Here is a 13130-nt window from a genome sequence, read left to right as displayed (position 1 = left end):
TAAGACTTTATTTATTCATTTGATACAGAGAGAGAGAGAGAGAGATCACTAGTGGAGAGGAGGGTCAGAGGGAGAGGGAGAAGCAGACTCTTCACTGAGCAGGGAGCAGGGAGCCCCACTCGAGCCTTGATCCCAGGACCCTGAGATCATGACCTGAGCTGAAAGCAGACCCTTAACCAACTGAGCCACTCTGGTGCCCCTGGATCTCATTTTCTATGCAGAGATTGAATGATGGGATAATTCTTATGAGAAAAGCTATCAAAACCCAGGGAAAGAGTAAACTTGACAGGGAAAGTCATGCAGCTGAGAGTGTGTCTATAGGCAGCTCTAGCTATTGGTAAGAGGCTGGTGGGAGGGTCCCTCCTCTCCAAGGAGGCAGATGAGAGAGAGGGTGGCAGTGGGAAGATCATGTTAAGGGGCTAAGTTAAGTTTATAAGGAGATGAGGAAAAAAACTGTCCATGAAAAAGAATGTGAAGTCATGTGGCTTGTATTAACAACACACGATCCATTTGTAGGCAAATTTTCCCCCACCAAGAGACTTAGTAAAGATTCCAACTGCTTTTATTTACTATTTGAAAACAGGCCATTTGGGGACAGGGACTCAATTATATTTCAATTATAATTAAATAGTATATTGATTTGGAATACTATTGTCTACTTATTATCCAAAGTTACTTCTTCTAGTTCTTACTTCACTTTATATTTTGATAATACACTTTCCTAAGTAGCAATAAATCTGAGAAATATCTTAGAAATGTATTTTTAAATCAATAAAAAAATAAAGTTCTAGCCGGGTATTACCAGGCTTCCTGCCAAGTACAGTAATTGTTACTTGTGGAATTTTCTTAGAATGGCCAAGGCATTTGACTCAATAACTATAACTCTGGAATGAGTAGCTGGGTGGGGACATTCGTCTGTTGGAAAGTTGGTGGGTAGGTCAAGCCCATATGCTGGAAGAAGAGATTTATGGATAGATTCACTCAGCACATCCAAGAAACAGGGTATATGTTTTCTTCAAATTCACCATTGAATTTGACTCTCTTATGCTCTTTCTTTTAACCATTTCTTTGCACTCCCCCCCCCCACACTTTTCTTTTTTTGTTGTTGTTCTTTATACTTTACCAATACACTGTTTATTAAATTATACTCTTTTGGATATGTAGGTACAAAGACCACACTTAGGTCATGTTAAGAAGGGGAGGCCAGTTTTTTAAGAACACAATGGACTGGAAAGACCCCCAAAGCTGTGAGGAACTCAAGCAGTGATAGGGACCCTAAGGCCACAATACCACTGCTCAACCAAACACTGAATACATGGCTCTCAGTCAGATTTTGACATTGTTCTCTCTGAATTTCTTTGCTCTTCTTTCCAGTTAGGCAGTGTATGGAACAAACCTAAAGAAATACAGAATATAAATGTAAGCAACTAAATTGCAAATGGTAGACCCTGAGTACCAAAAGTAACTTAAAAAAATTTATTTGTGAATGGGCTGGTTTATCTCCAAAGTCTTAGTTAGGATATGCCCTAATGTAGAGAACAATTCAAGAATGATTTTAAATTTTAAAGATTTTTTTACAGTTGCACCTTTGTGAGGTTCTGAGCATGATTACAATACTTTTGGTTTCCTCCCCTGGTTTATTTCAGTCCATTGAATGTATTTGTGAACAATTCATTTTTGCTTTCAAAAGTCAAACCATTAACCTAAACAATTAAAAAGTATGACTTTTTCTCTTTTTTTATTTGTCCATACTTTAAAAATCCTAAACCACAAGATGCAGTTGTACACATCTCATGTGGGACTTTGCTCATATGTGGCTCCATATCCCAAGGAGCCTGGGGCTGTTAGGGGCTCAGCGTGACTCATTTATTCTATTTTTCCCTTGCATATAAGTCACTTTGATATCTGTTATTTTGGAAAATTACTATACCTCCTCAAGATACTATTTGGCTTCTTTGTCAATTAATGTAGACAAAAAGATCACCACATTTTCTAGGAAACTGGTCAACCAACCAAAAAATGCTCAAGGAGACAATGGTCCTCCCTTACATCTGTAGTATCTGAAATATTCCCTTGCCTCTTCCACTAAGATATATGATGCCTTACCCTCACATCTACTTTAAATAAATTTAAACGTTATTTTTTAAAAAGATTTTATTTATTTATTCATGAGAGACACAGAGAAGGAGAGAGGCAGAGACAGGCAGAAGGAGAATCAAGGAGACTTGATTCTAGGACCCTGGGATCATGACCTGAGCTGAAGGCAGACGCTCAACCACTTAGCCACCCAGGTGCCCTAAATTTAAACATTATTTAAAGGCTATTTATAGAACCTTTCAATTCATGAATCACTAGAAGTTAATTTGTTTTGCTTTGGACTCAGCCCTTGACCACATGGAGAAGGAAGCTCAATAAGTAGTACAGGCCTGACAGAATGGCAGCTAGCTGGGAAAAACATGGTGCTTAAGCTAGACTCAGAATGGAGCTTATTAACATTGTGTAACTGTGAAGCATCCAAGAACTACATTTATTACAAATCCAAGAATAAATGAGGTCATTTGTTTCAGGCTTGCTAGAATTTTGCTTTGGGATTTTATGGGGGAGATGGTCCTCCTTGTGAGCCTTCCTGAACTGCTAAGGTAGGACAGCTAACATGTGTACCTTTCAGAGCCCCCTAAAGCTAGGGCTCAAGAATTAGTCTCTGCAATCAGATGGGATGCACAAAACCTGAACCTGAGGCAAGGCAGTTTCTCCTTCTTCCATTTCTGCTGACTTTGCTGGCAAACGTGATTATGTGGGAATTGGGGTTGTCTGCTGCAGAGGTCACAGGATCGATTCTGTAGTTTTGTGGGGCTAGGACTAGCACAGAGCCCAGGGGGGACAAGAGGGCTCTGGAGCTAGCAACTGTACCTTCCAGATCCCTGGACTGCAGCTAAGGTAAGTGTTCCCAGAGCAATAGTTCCAGGGACTGCTTCCAGCTTCCCAGCTTTTCTAAATGTGGTCTAGGTAACAGTTCCTTTGGCGAGCCAGTGTTACAGAATCATTCTGCAACTATTGCTGGAGGCCAGGCTAACATCCAATTCTCCATCTCTTTCAAGGATTTTATAAAGACCTAATTCCCTGATTTAAGGTACTTCCTGCTTAAGCTAGAGCGTTTTCTGTTATCTCTGACTGTATCCTGATTGATAATAGCATTTGAGACATTGGAGTAGACATTTAGCCTACTTGGATTTGAAGGTAATGAGGATTGACTTACTGTAAAATGATGGATTAATAATAATCCATGGCACCTGGAATGCAGTGCCTATAGAAAACATAGCTGTGAGGGGCACCTGGGTGGCTCAGCTGGTTAAGCCTCAGACTTTTTTTTTTTAAGATTTGTATTTATTTATTAATGAGAGACACAACAGAGAGAGAGAGAGGCAGAGACATAAGCAGAGGGAGAGGGAGAAGCAGGCTCCATGGGACTCAATCCTGGGACTCCAGGATCACACCCTGGACCAAAGGCAGGCGCTAAACCGCTGAGCCACCCAGGGATCCCCAGCCTCTGACTCTTGATTTTCAGCTTTGGTTGTGATCTCAGGGCTGTAGGATGGAGCCTCACTTCAGGCCCCATGCTCAGCAACGATCTGCTTAAGATTCTCTCTCCCTTCCCTTCTGCATCTCCCCTCAGTCAAGTGTGCTCTGTCTAAAATAAATGAATAAATAAATCTTAAAAAAAAAAAAAAAAGCAAAAGCCACATAGCTTTGATAATTGAATGATAAGGGCCATGGGAGAGTAAATGTGACAAATAGGGGGAAAACTGGCTGCTGAAAACTGTACTGGAGAGATTAAAAAAAGAAATGAGAAATTGAGGGCTTTAAATTTTCCACTCACTACCAGGGAACTAGGACATTTTTAGCCTTACAAGAATTTTCTTTTTTGTGGGTTGTCGGTAGCCAGAAATCAATCACAGAGTCTGACTCAATGGCCTATCAAATTACAGCATAGGTTGAATTCACAGACTTGCCAGATTTCTTATGTGAAAATGCATTGCTTGGGAAGAGGAAAGTTCTAAGAATCATGGATGTGAGCCTTGAGAAAATTCTGCTTATCCAAAACTAAAGCCACCGACCTTCCCGTGACAGCAAATGTAGCTCCTTCTACCTGGTGTACTAATCTTCCTGTGCTTTAAAAACCTGCTGTGACCTTCACTGATGTAGTCCACCTTGTCTGTGAATGCTAATTTGCCTCATCCATCCTCACATCCCATTTTGTGAGTTGGAGTCAACATAGAAGAGGAAAGCTTTTCCTAACCAGTATATGTGGTCTGGGCAGGAAGAGGTGCAATCCAGAGTAGCACCACTGTTCATATGTTGAAGACAATCTTGCAAAGTTCTTGCTTTCTACCTCACTATGACCAGGGGATCCAAAGCTCCAACTGACCAGCTATCAGTCTGTGTCAATGCCCAGTACCAAGCATCAAGTCAACCCAAAACAAATCATTTGAGAATTGGGAAGATAGTAGTTCTCCAAAGGAGTATGTGGATATGATTGCCAGAAGAAGGGAAAGGAATGGGTGGCAAAAACAACTGTTGTGTTGTCCGAGAAGCCACCACCATATGTATCTCGTATGCCGTCAGAATGCCTGAAAATCTGCCACAAGCAACTTGCTACTGCCATTTAAGATTGGCCCAGTTTAAAAATGGTGAACACTTCTTATTTAGAGTCTTCCCATCATTGTACAGATGAGAGGTTTACTAATCTGTCTAGACTGGTAGAAATGAGACTTGATAGAGAGCCGTTTGACCACAAAACCCCTACTCATAGCACATTCTATGAAATTCAAAAGGCACAGTTAAGGGATGTGTTGTGAAAAATAAATTTCTTTTACACCTGTATTCCACAGATACTAGTTTATCTGCCACTTGGGTGACCTGAAGCCTGGTCTGGGTACTCCTAGGGTGCATGTCCCCACAGCCTGCCGTCTTTCTTGTTAGCACCTCAGGGGCACCCCCAAGGCAGAGGACGGAGCTGGAGTGAATACAGCAGAACAGAATGTGGTGAATTCCCTTTCCTACGGCATTGGAGTATCACCCTTGAAGAGAACAGGTGGATGGACTGGTGAAAGGGAAGCCGCATCCCACCCTTTCCCACAGCTAAGCAGCTCTCAGGCCAATGCAATGCCAGGACTTCATCCATGTCCACAAAGAGCTCAGGAGACACACAGGAAAAGTCTGTCTCCTGCATCCGCTTCAACACACTAGCTCTCTGACCACAGAGCAGTCACTTACACCGACTCCTCCAGACACCTGGATTAGGCTTGGGTCAGATTGCTACAGCCCGCAGGAGAGAGCCAGGCAGGGGCTAGTCAGACATGGCTTGCAGCCCCAGAATTCTATCTTTTGTCTTTTCATCTTCTGGGTATTTTCCCCAAGGCTCAACTGGTCTTGAACACTCCTGCCAAGGAATGGCTCCGGCAGCCAGTAACCACATAAAAACCCTTGCTTGTTTTGACACTGGTGGCTCTCAGGAAGAAGGCAACTGTTCAGAAGGATTATATGCACTTGTGAGATTTTCTGTACCTAATCTTTTAAAAATAGGCCTTAGGTTTGCTAAAGCATGTAACGTCACCTAGTTTGAACTGGATGAAGTGTATAAAAGCAATTTTAAAACCTGTGTGGTCCTTGAAGCATAAGCACATGGACAAATTTTTGAGATAATCTACTTGAACCTCCTGAAATTTGTATTTCATCATAGAGAAGCATATATTGTTGTTTCAAGAATTTGATTATTAGATCGTGAAGGACTGTATCTAACAAGAATTTTACCTGCGCTTAAAACTGAAATTAATAGACACACTGCCTTAATATTGATTAATAATAAGATCTCTCAGAAAAATGTATATAGTATTATGTACTCAACCTACTAACACAAGTGCACTTTTTATGGGCAGCCCTGGTGGCCCAGCAGTTTTAGCACCACCTTTGGCCCAGGGCGTGATCCTGGAGTCCCGGGATCGAGTTCCATGTCGGGCTCGCTGCATGGAGCCTGCTTCTCCCTCTGCCTGTGTCTCTGCCTCTTTCTCTCTCTCTGTCATGAATAAATAAAATCTTTTAAAAAACCAACAAGTGCACTTTGTATCATAAGAACTCACCATATTTTCTGGATTTTTATTAGGTGCAATATACAGTTAATTTGCTTTGCTCTCCCTTTCTGCCCTAAATTCAAAAACAGAATTAGGAAAGTAGTTACTGTTGCTATGAATAGAAAATGGCATCTATGTTTCAATATCAGAAAATAATACACACAGTTGAGAAGAGTGGTGGCCACAGTAAGGTTGAGTAATCAGATACAACCTGTGCCATCTCCGCTTCTGCCACTAATGCTCTGCGCTTTGGGATGGTTACTTGACATCTCTGAGACCTTCAGGCTTTTCATGTTACTTCTGTAACATGGGGACAACCAAAGTGATCTTGGAAGATAATTGAGAGGATAATGGCACATAGCAGCCACTCAATAAGGGCTTTGTTTATCATTACTAATAGCATGGACAAAAATTGTCAGCCAGGAGCAAAATGTACTTCCTTTGAATGGTAAAAAAATTAGGTTCCTGAACTACAGTTGGTTACAGTAGCTATCATGTAAATTAAGCCATTATCACTTTGGATTAGTTTGCATTAATTTCGATCAGTTTGGATTTCTTTATATCTAGTAGACAAAAACAATACGGAATTTGCAGACGATTTCATAGTGTGAAATCAGTGCCTCATGGGTAGGAATATTACCCACAAAGTTGGACACATTGCGTGTCCCTGAGCAAGTCCCTCAGCCACACTCTGCCACAGTGTTACTTCTCAAATACTAGAGATGGAGAGCTAGTTTCAGGCTAAAATTAAAAGACATAATGGTTTTGTTTTGGAAAAACCGATTCATCAATATGTTTTTTTCCATGGCTATAAAAAGTATTTGAAAATGAAACAAAATAAAGTAGTAAAAAGTCTTGGTATGTATTTTTTTCCTTGGATCATGAGGTGCTCATTCAAGTCCTCTTGGAAAAGATTATTTTGTGCTCTGGTCAAGGAGGCCTACTTTCTTTTTGTGTTGAAGGGCTTTGCAATTAGAACTTATTTGTATTTTCCCAGGGAGTGTCTGCTTTGGGAAGAAAGAAAATTACATACCTGAAGATTATGGTTGGCCAATTTATTGTTGTTTATGTCTGTGCAATACCTAAAAAGAAATACATAGAATTCAGGTTTCTTTTTTGGGGTGGGGGGGGGGGGCGGCGCAGATATAGCATCCCATTTTGTTTTATGATATAATAATATTATGTCCCCTGTTTTCGTGTGTTCAGCAGTGAATTCTTTGAGCTCACAGTCTGAGCCAAACCACATACGTGTGTGTAAGAAATGGGAGGGAGAATAAATCAGATATCCTTCCATACAGGAAGGATAAGTAATAAGTATGTTTCCCCTCTTCTGAAAGATTCCTTAAACACATTTTAATTCCTCTAAAGTGTTTATTTTGGGAAACTGTCTCCAAAAATAAATTCTTCCCACTGAAATTATTTTTTACTCATATAGACTTATTTCTGTGCCCTATATGGGGATATGAGAATCTTGGCCACCTGATATATAGTACCAAACTGTCATCAAGAAGAATGTGTAACAATTGTCCTTAGATTAAGAGCAGTTTGCTGTGGACACATGAAATAAATTGATCTGTAAAGTGCAGGTAGTAGAGTGCAAGAGGATGCTGTTTGCTGTTGCCTGGATTTTTTCATTCATTTGTGCTCGGTGCCCTCTCCTGGTCACTGAGAGTAACGTTCAGGAGCTTATTTTCTAGATTCTGCTCTAAGTGTGTTAGGTCCAACTGCACATGAATGCCTGGCTTCCCATATGAGGAAAGAAACCTGAAGATGAGTGACTTAATTTCACAAGAGTTGGGTTCCTTATTTCCATGCCTCACCCTAGCACTTCTAATCATGAAGCAATGTTTGATTAGCTTTGTGTGGTGGGGTAATTCTTGTGTTACCTTCTGTGCTCTCCTCTTTTTCTCATGACTTCACTGTTGATCCAAGGAGATCTTGCATATGGCCTGTTTGTACATGACAAGAGTGACATGTGGAATAGGCAGCCAGCCTCTATCCTAAGCATATCAGGAAGTGAATGTCTTCCTATCCCCATGCTCACTCATTCTACCACATTTGTGCCAGCCACAGGAGCTTCAAACCCCAGGGAAAGGGGGAGGGCATCCCAGTCTGATTGTGTGTTAAACTACAATATCTGTGAAGTCGCTGAATTTTACTCATTTTGTCTTAACTTTTTGGCCTCAGGCAGAATGAGGTTCTCAGAACCAGAAATCACATGAAATTTATTACTGAAAAAAACTATCTTCATAAGCCTGTTTAAAAACGGTGATTGAATTAGAAACTCTTATAACTCAACAGGAAAGCACAATTTTCAATCCGAGACCTTAGCATACCAGAGTTGGGAGTGAGTGCAGATGCCCTGTAGTCTAGTTTCTAGTCCAGGACAGAACTGAACTTCCAGTCTCTTCTGAGACAATGAGGTATGTGTATTTCCCCCAGACAAGGAACAGGCTTGCTTACCATTTGTTTAAAAAGTAGTGGCTCAGTTGGTTAAGCTTACAACTCTTGATTTTGGCTCAGGCTGTGATCTGAGGGTCGTGAGATCAAACCCCATATCAGGCTCTACATTCAGCATGGATTGGGCTTGTCCTTCTCCCTCCCCCCACTGGTAGTATCCCTTTCTTTCTCTTTCTCTCTGTCTCCCTCTTACTTGTTCTCTCATAAATAAATAAATAAATAAATAAATAAATAAATAAATAAATACTTTATTTAAAAAATAGTGGATTTTCCAAGTTCATTGTTCTTTAGCAGTGATGCAAACCCACTGTATGCACTGAACATAGTGAGCATATTGGGTCATGCTGGGGAACCTGGGGGCAGGGGAGCCAGTATAAATATGCTGAAGCTCATGCTGCTTGTTGTGCCATGAGCCAAAGAGTCCTGTGTTTTTGCAGGATCTCAAATCTTCAGCCAGCGTTCATGAAATGAAACAGCAACAGGCTCATTTATTACTGTGTAAGTGGGGGTAAAATCAAATCCCAGACCTGACAATAGCTTCCTCACCAAATTGTAAATATTTTTACACTGTACTATTCTACAATTAATATTTTCACCTTCTTTATGTTAGCAGGCCAGTGCCAAAAGCTAATTAATTTATCTTATCAACTTGTCCCACTTTGATAAGAAGCTATTTATAGACATTAATTTGAAAGTAATGTGAAAATATGATAATCTTATAAAAAGTATATTTCCTATTAGAAGCCAAATGTTGGGAAAATTGTGATAAGGCATTCTGTACACCTTATTCTTCCAATAGAAAAATAGATAAAATCCAGCACAGATTTAACAAATATCTATTTCTCACACTAAGATTTTGAAAATACATCTATTTATTTACCACAGATAACCCTAGTGCCTACCACACTGCTACTGGTACACAGGAGGTATTCCATTTATATTTATTAAATGAATTTTGAACAGAAATACTCTGAAGTTTGTTAACTCTGTGATAATGAGCCCAAGATAATTTTTCCAATTACCATAAAAATAAATACCATAAGTAAATTATAAATAATGACAGCAGATGTGGCTATGGGAAAGCAGATGTGGCTCATTATTTTAGGATCGGTTGCATTTTAACTGAATACAAGCTATTCCAATGATCTTTTCTTTTCCATTTTAAGAAAATGAATTAGAAGTGTAAGTAGGAAAAAAAAAAAAAGAAGTGTAAGTAGGATTATGCCTGAAGTAAAATAAAAAAAAATGGAAGAGGAAAAAATCTTTCTCTTGTGGAAAATTTAAAACATCAATAAAAGTAGAATAATAGGATGAGCTTCCAAGCACCCACATCCAATGTCAGCATTTACTAAACATGGTCAGTCTCACTACATCTATGGCCCCCACTCCTCTAATGGGTTATTTCAAAGCCACCTCGTGAGTACATATCTACTTATCCTACAAATATTTGAGAACAAACACACTTTTTAATGAAAAATACAAGATTTTCTATAAAGGATAATTATCATGAACTTAGTATTTCTAGTCAAGTGAAGCATGAGCAGAAGTGGTATTTCACCCTAAAAAGTACTATTAGATCTTTGATACAATCAGCTCTAACTTCTACTCAAGTAGAGAGAAATTCTAAAGCTCCCATTGCTCTTTTTTTTCTTCTCACTTATATCACTGAATTTAGAATATATGGATGATTTCATTAGATCGAGGCTGTTAATGAACCCCAAATTAAACCATTTCAAAAAAAAACATTTCAATTTTAAAGTTTTCCATCAGAAGCAAGAATATGTTCTAATTATCACCACTCTCAGAGTAGAATTGTTAATATTGGACCTCTATGATGGGAAATCTAAAAATAATTATTTTTATATACTTAAATGGCCATATTGACTTTTTTTTAACAACTCCTAATGTTACAATTTGCCAATAGAAACAATTTTGGGGAGTCACGTTAGTGTGGGTATATATTTGTATGCTTATGTATATATAAAATGAAAGTGCCTTAGAATTGTAAGAAGGTTCTGTAGTCTGTTAGCTTATATTCACTCAGCACATATAACTTTTTGCTATAGTTGATAAAATATTAAGATGCTTGTAAGGTGCATAGCTGCTGTTGTAAGCCTCTCGACTGTGTTCCTGCTGCCTCTGACTCGGATCTCCCCGTGACCCAGGAACTAAAAGGTTGAAATGTAGTCCAGCAGAGAGTCTGTATGACCCTCTCCTAGCATTAAGCAATCCCCTAATCTGATGGCTGGGTGCCCCTGCCTCACCAACTGTAAACATTTTGAAAAACTCAAGTTTAGAAGATGGAATAGGGCTGATCCAGGCAGTAGATAAAAATGTGGGAAAAATCTTGGCAGGAAAACTAGGAAAGTCCCAGAAAAGCAGGATGGAGATAACTCAGAAAGCTCAGCTAAGAGCTCCCTATGTACATACAAGAAGCAGAACTTACTCATTATTTCAAAGGAGAAGACCAGGTGGGAAAGAGATTATAGAGACAATAATAAAAAAGTCACAGTAGCATTGTAGGAAGAGTACCTGTTCTGAACAGTACAAAGCAAGTAAATAAAAGCCCAGCTGACTTTGTTAACAAAGATTGCTGCTGGTGGACACTGTTAAAAAATTGCTTATGTGGGATCCCTGGGTGGCTCAGCGGTTTGGCGCCTGCCTTTGGCCCAGGGCACGATCCTGGAGTCCCGGGATCAAGTCCTGCATCGGGCTCCCTGCGTAGAGCCTGCTTGTGTCTCTGCCTCTCTCTCTCTCTCTCTCTCTCTCTCTATGTGTGTATCATGAATAAATAAATAAAATCTTTTAAAAAAAATTGCTTATGTAATGCAATGTAAGTTTACCAAGAATGGTTTTGTAAAAAACTTTATTAGTTTATGACTACTTCATCCAGGGGCTATACTAACCAGTGTTTTACCTTCCTCTGTGTAAAGCACACTCATCAGTGCACATGACTTACTGAATGTTTACTAACAGCAGGCTTTTCTCTGTCTACCAAGCTCCTACCTGCCAAGGTAAGCTTTTACCCATAAACAATAGTTGTATTTGTTCTCCAGTCTGTTTTGTCAGCTGTACTTACAACTTTAACTTATAAATTATTACATAAATTAATTAAAGTAAAAAAAGGGAAATCATTGTTCATATGAAAATTAAGTTTAAAACTTAAAACACTTGATAGAGATAAATCACTAACAACTGCTGTTGAATTACATGTAGACAATTAGGGTAAAAAAAATGGAAGAGGAGAGAATCATTTTACTCTGGAAGGCTTTTACACTCAGATTGCTTTACAAGCATCTTCAAAATCTCAATCAACCTAAAAAAAAAGAAAAATTGGAAACTATAGATGATGCATGATGAAGTGGGTTATTAAAAAAAAAACAGCATGTATTCCATCATTTGACCTATTGGCTATACATCAAAGGATTGTAAATAAATCTGCATGCTTTTTCATAAACAGTGAATACATTTCTATTTTTAATTTGAAATATAAGTTTAAAGGTTAAGTATAATTTTTATAAATAAGTGTTTGAACTGAATTCTTAAATGAATAAACAACTGTTGATCTAGACTGCATCAGGATTTCTACTGTATGGGACAGAACCAACTAGAAGCCAAAAATTAAGTGTGCATTTTGTTATTTTCATAAATATCCTATATAGAATTTTTATAAGACTAACAGAAGGGACTAGACTTCCATAAACTTTCTTTGTGTCTTTCATGTATGCTATTCATGTTTGAAGAGGAAACAGAGTAAGAGTCTAGTTCTTTTGTCCTCTCCTATGTGGGAGAAAGTGTGAGAAGAAGGTGAACTGATCAAACAAAGGGCATTGTGAGCTGTGTTTACTTGTTCCAGGAGATTCTTATTATGCCCAAGGCAGCAACATCAGTTTCTCAGAGAGGGGAGTAGCCTTGGTGCTCTAGGCTCTGGCTCTAGGTTCTGACTTCAGGAGACTGGAGGAATCTGAGTCACCCTCGAGAACCAGGCTTTCTCTGGAGAACTTTGCCCCAAAGATGATCACTAACAGTTAGGCATGTATTATGCAGTGAGGGAAGGGACTGAAAAGTACACACCAAGATTCAAATCTACAACAAATGTAGTTTCTTTGTTCTTTAAAATTCTCATCTTGCCTTGGCAACCCTAATCCTGCTGATGCCAGAAAAATAATTGCACTTGCCAATTAAAGGCACATTATTCTCTTAACATTCAAACATGTTTGTCCAGACTAACTTTCACTTTCAAGATTTCTTTTCCCTTTCTTTCTGCCCACAATGACATCTGGATATAAGGGGAAGCTAATGCAGCCTTTGAACCATGGAGGAGGATAGTCTTTCTCAATAGCATTTGTTCAGATGCCTTCATGTTTGCCTGCCTTCTGCAAACCTCACTGCAGGGTGCAAGATTCTGTGAGTTTGCCCAAAGCACCTCCCTCAGTTATTGCTACTGACTTCATGCATCTCTATCAAGTGTCAGTCACAAAGTAGCTTTAATAATGTCTTCTTGGTCTTGTTTGCCCATTAAAGTATAGACAAAGAAAACAG

This window comes from Vulpes vulpes, chromosome 12, assembly GCF_048418805.1.
Source record: "Vulpes vulpes isolate BD-2025 chromosome 12, VulVul3, whole genome shotgun sequence".
Classification (NCBI taxonomy): Eukaryota; Metazoa; Chordata; class Mammalia; order Carnivora; family Canidae; genus Vulpes; species Vulpes vulpes.
The sequence above is the reverse complement of the archived record's forward strand: the minus strand, read 5'-3'. Positions refer to the sequence as shown.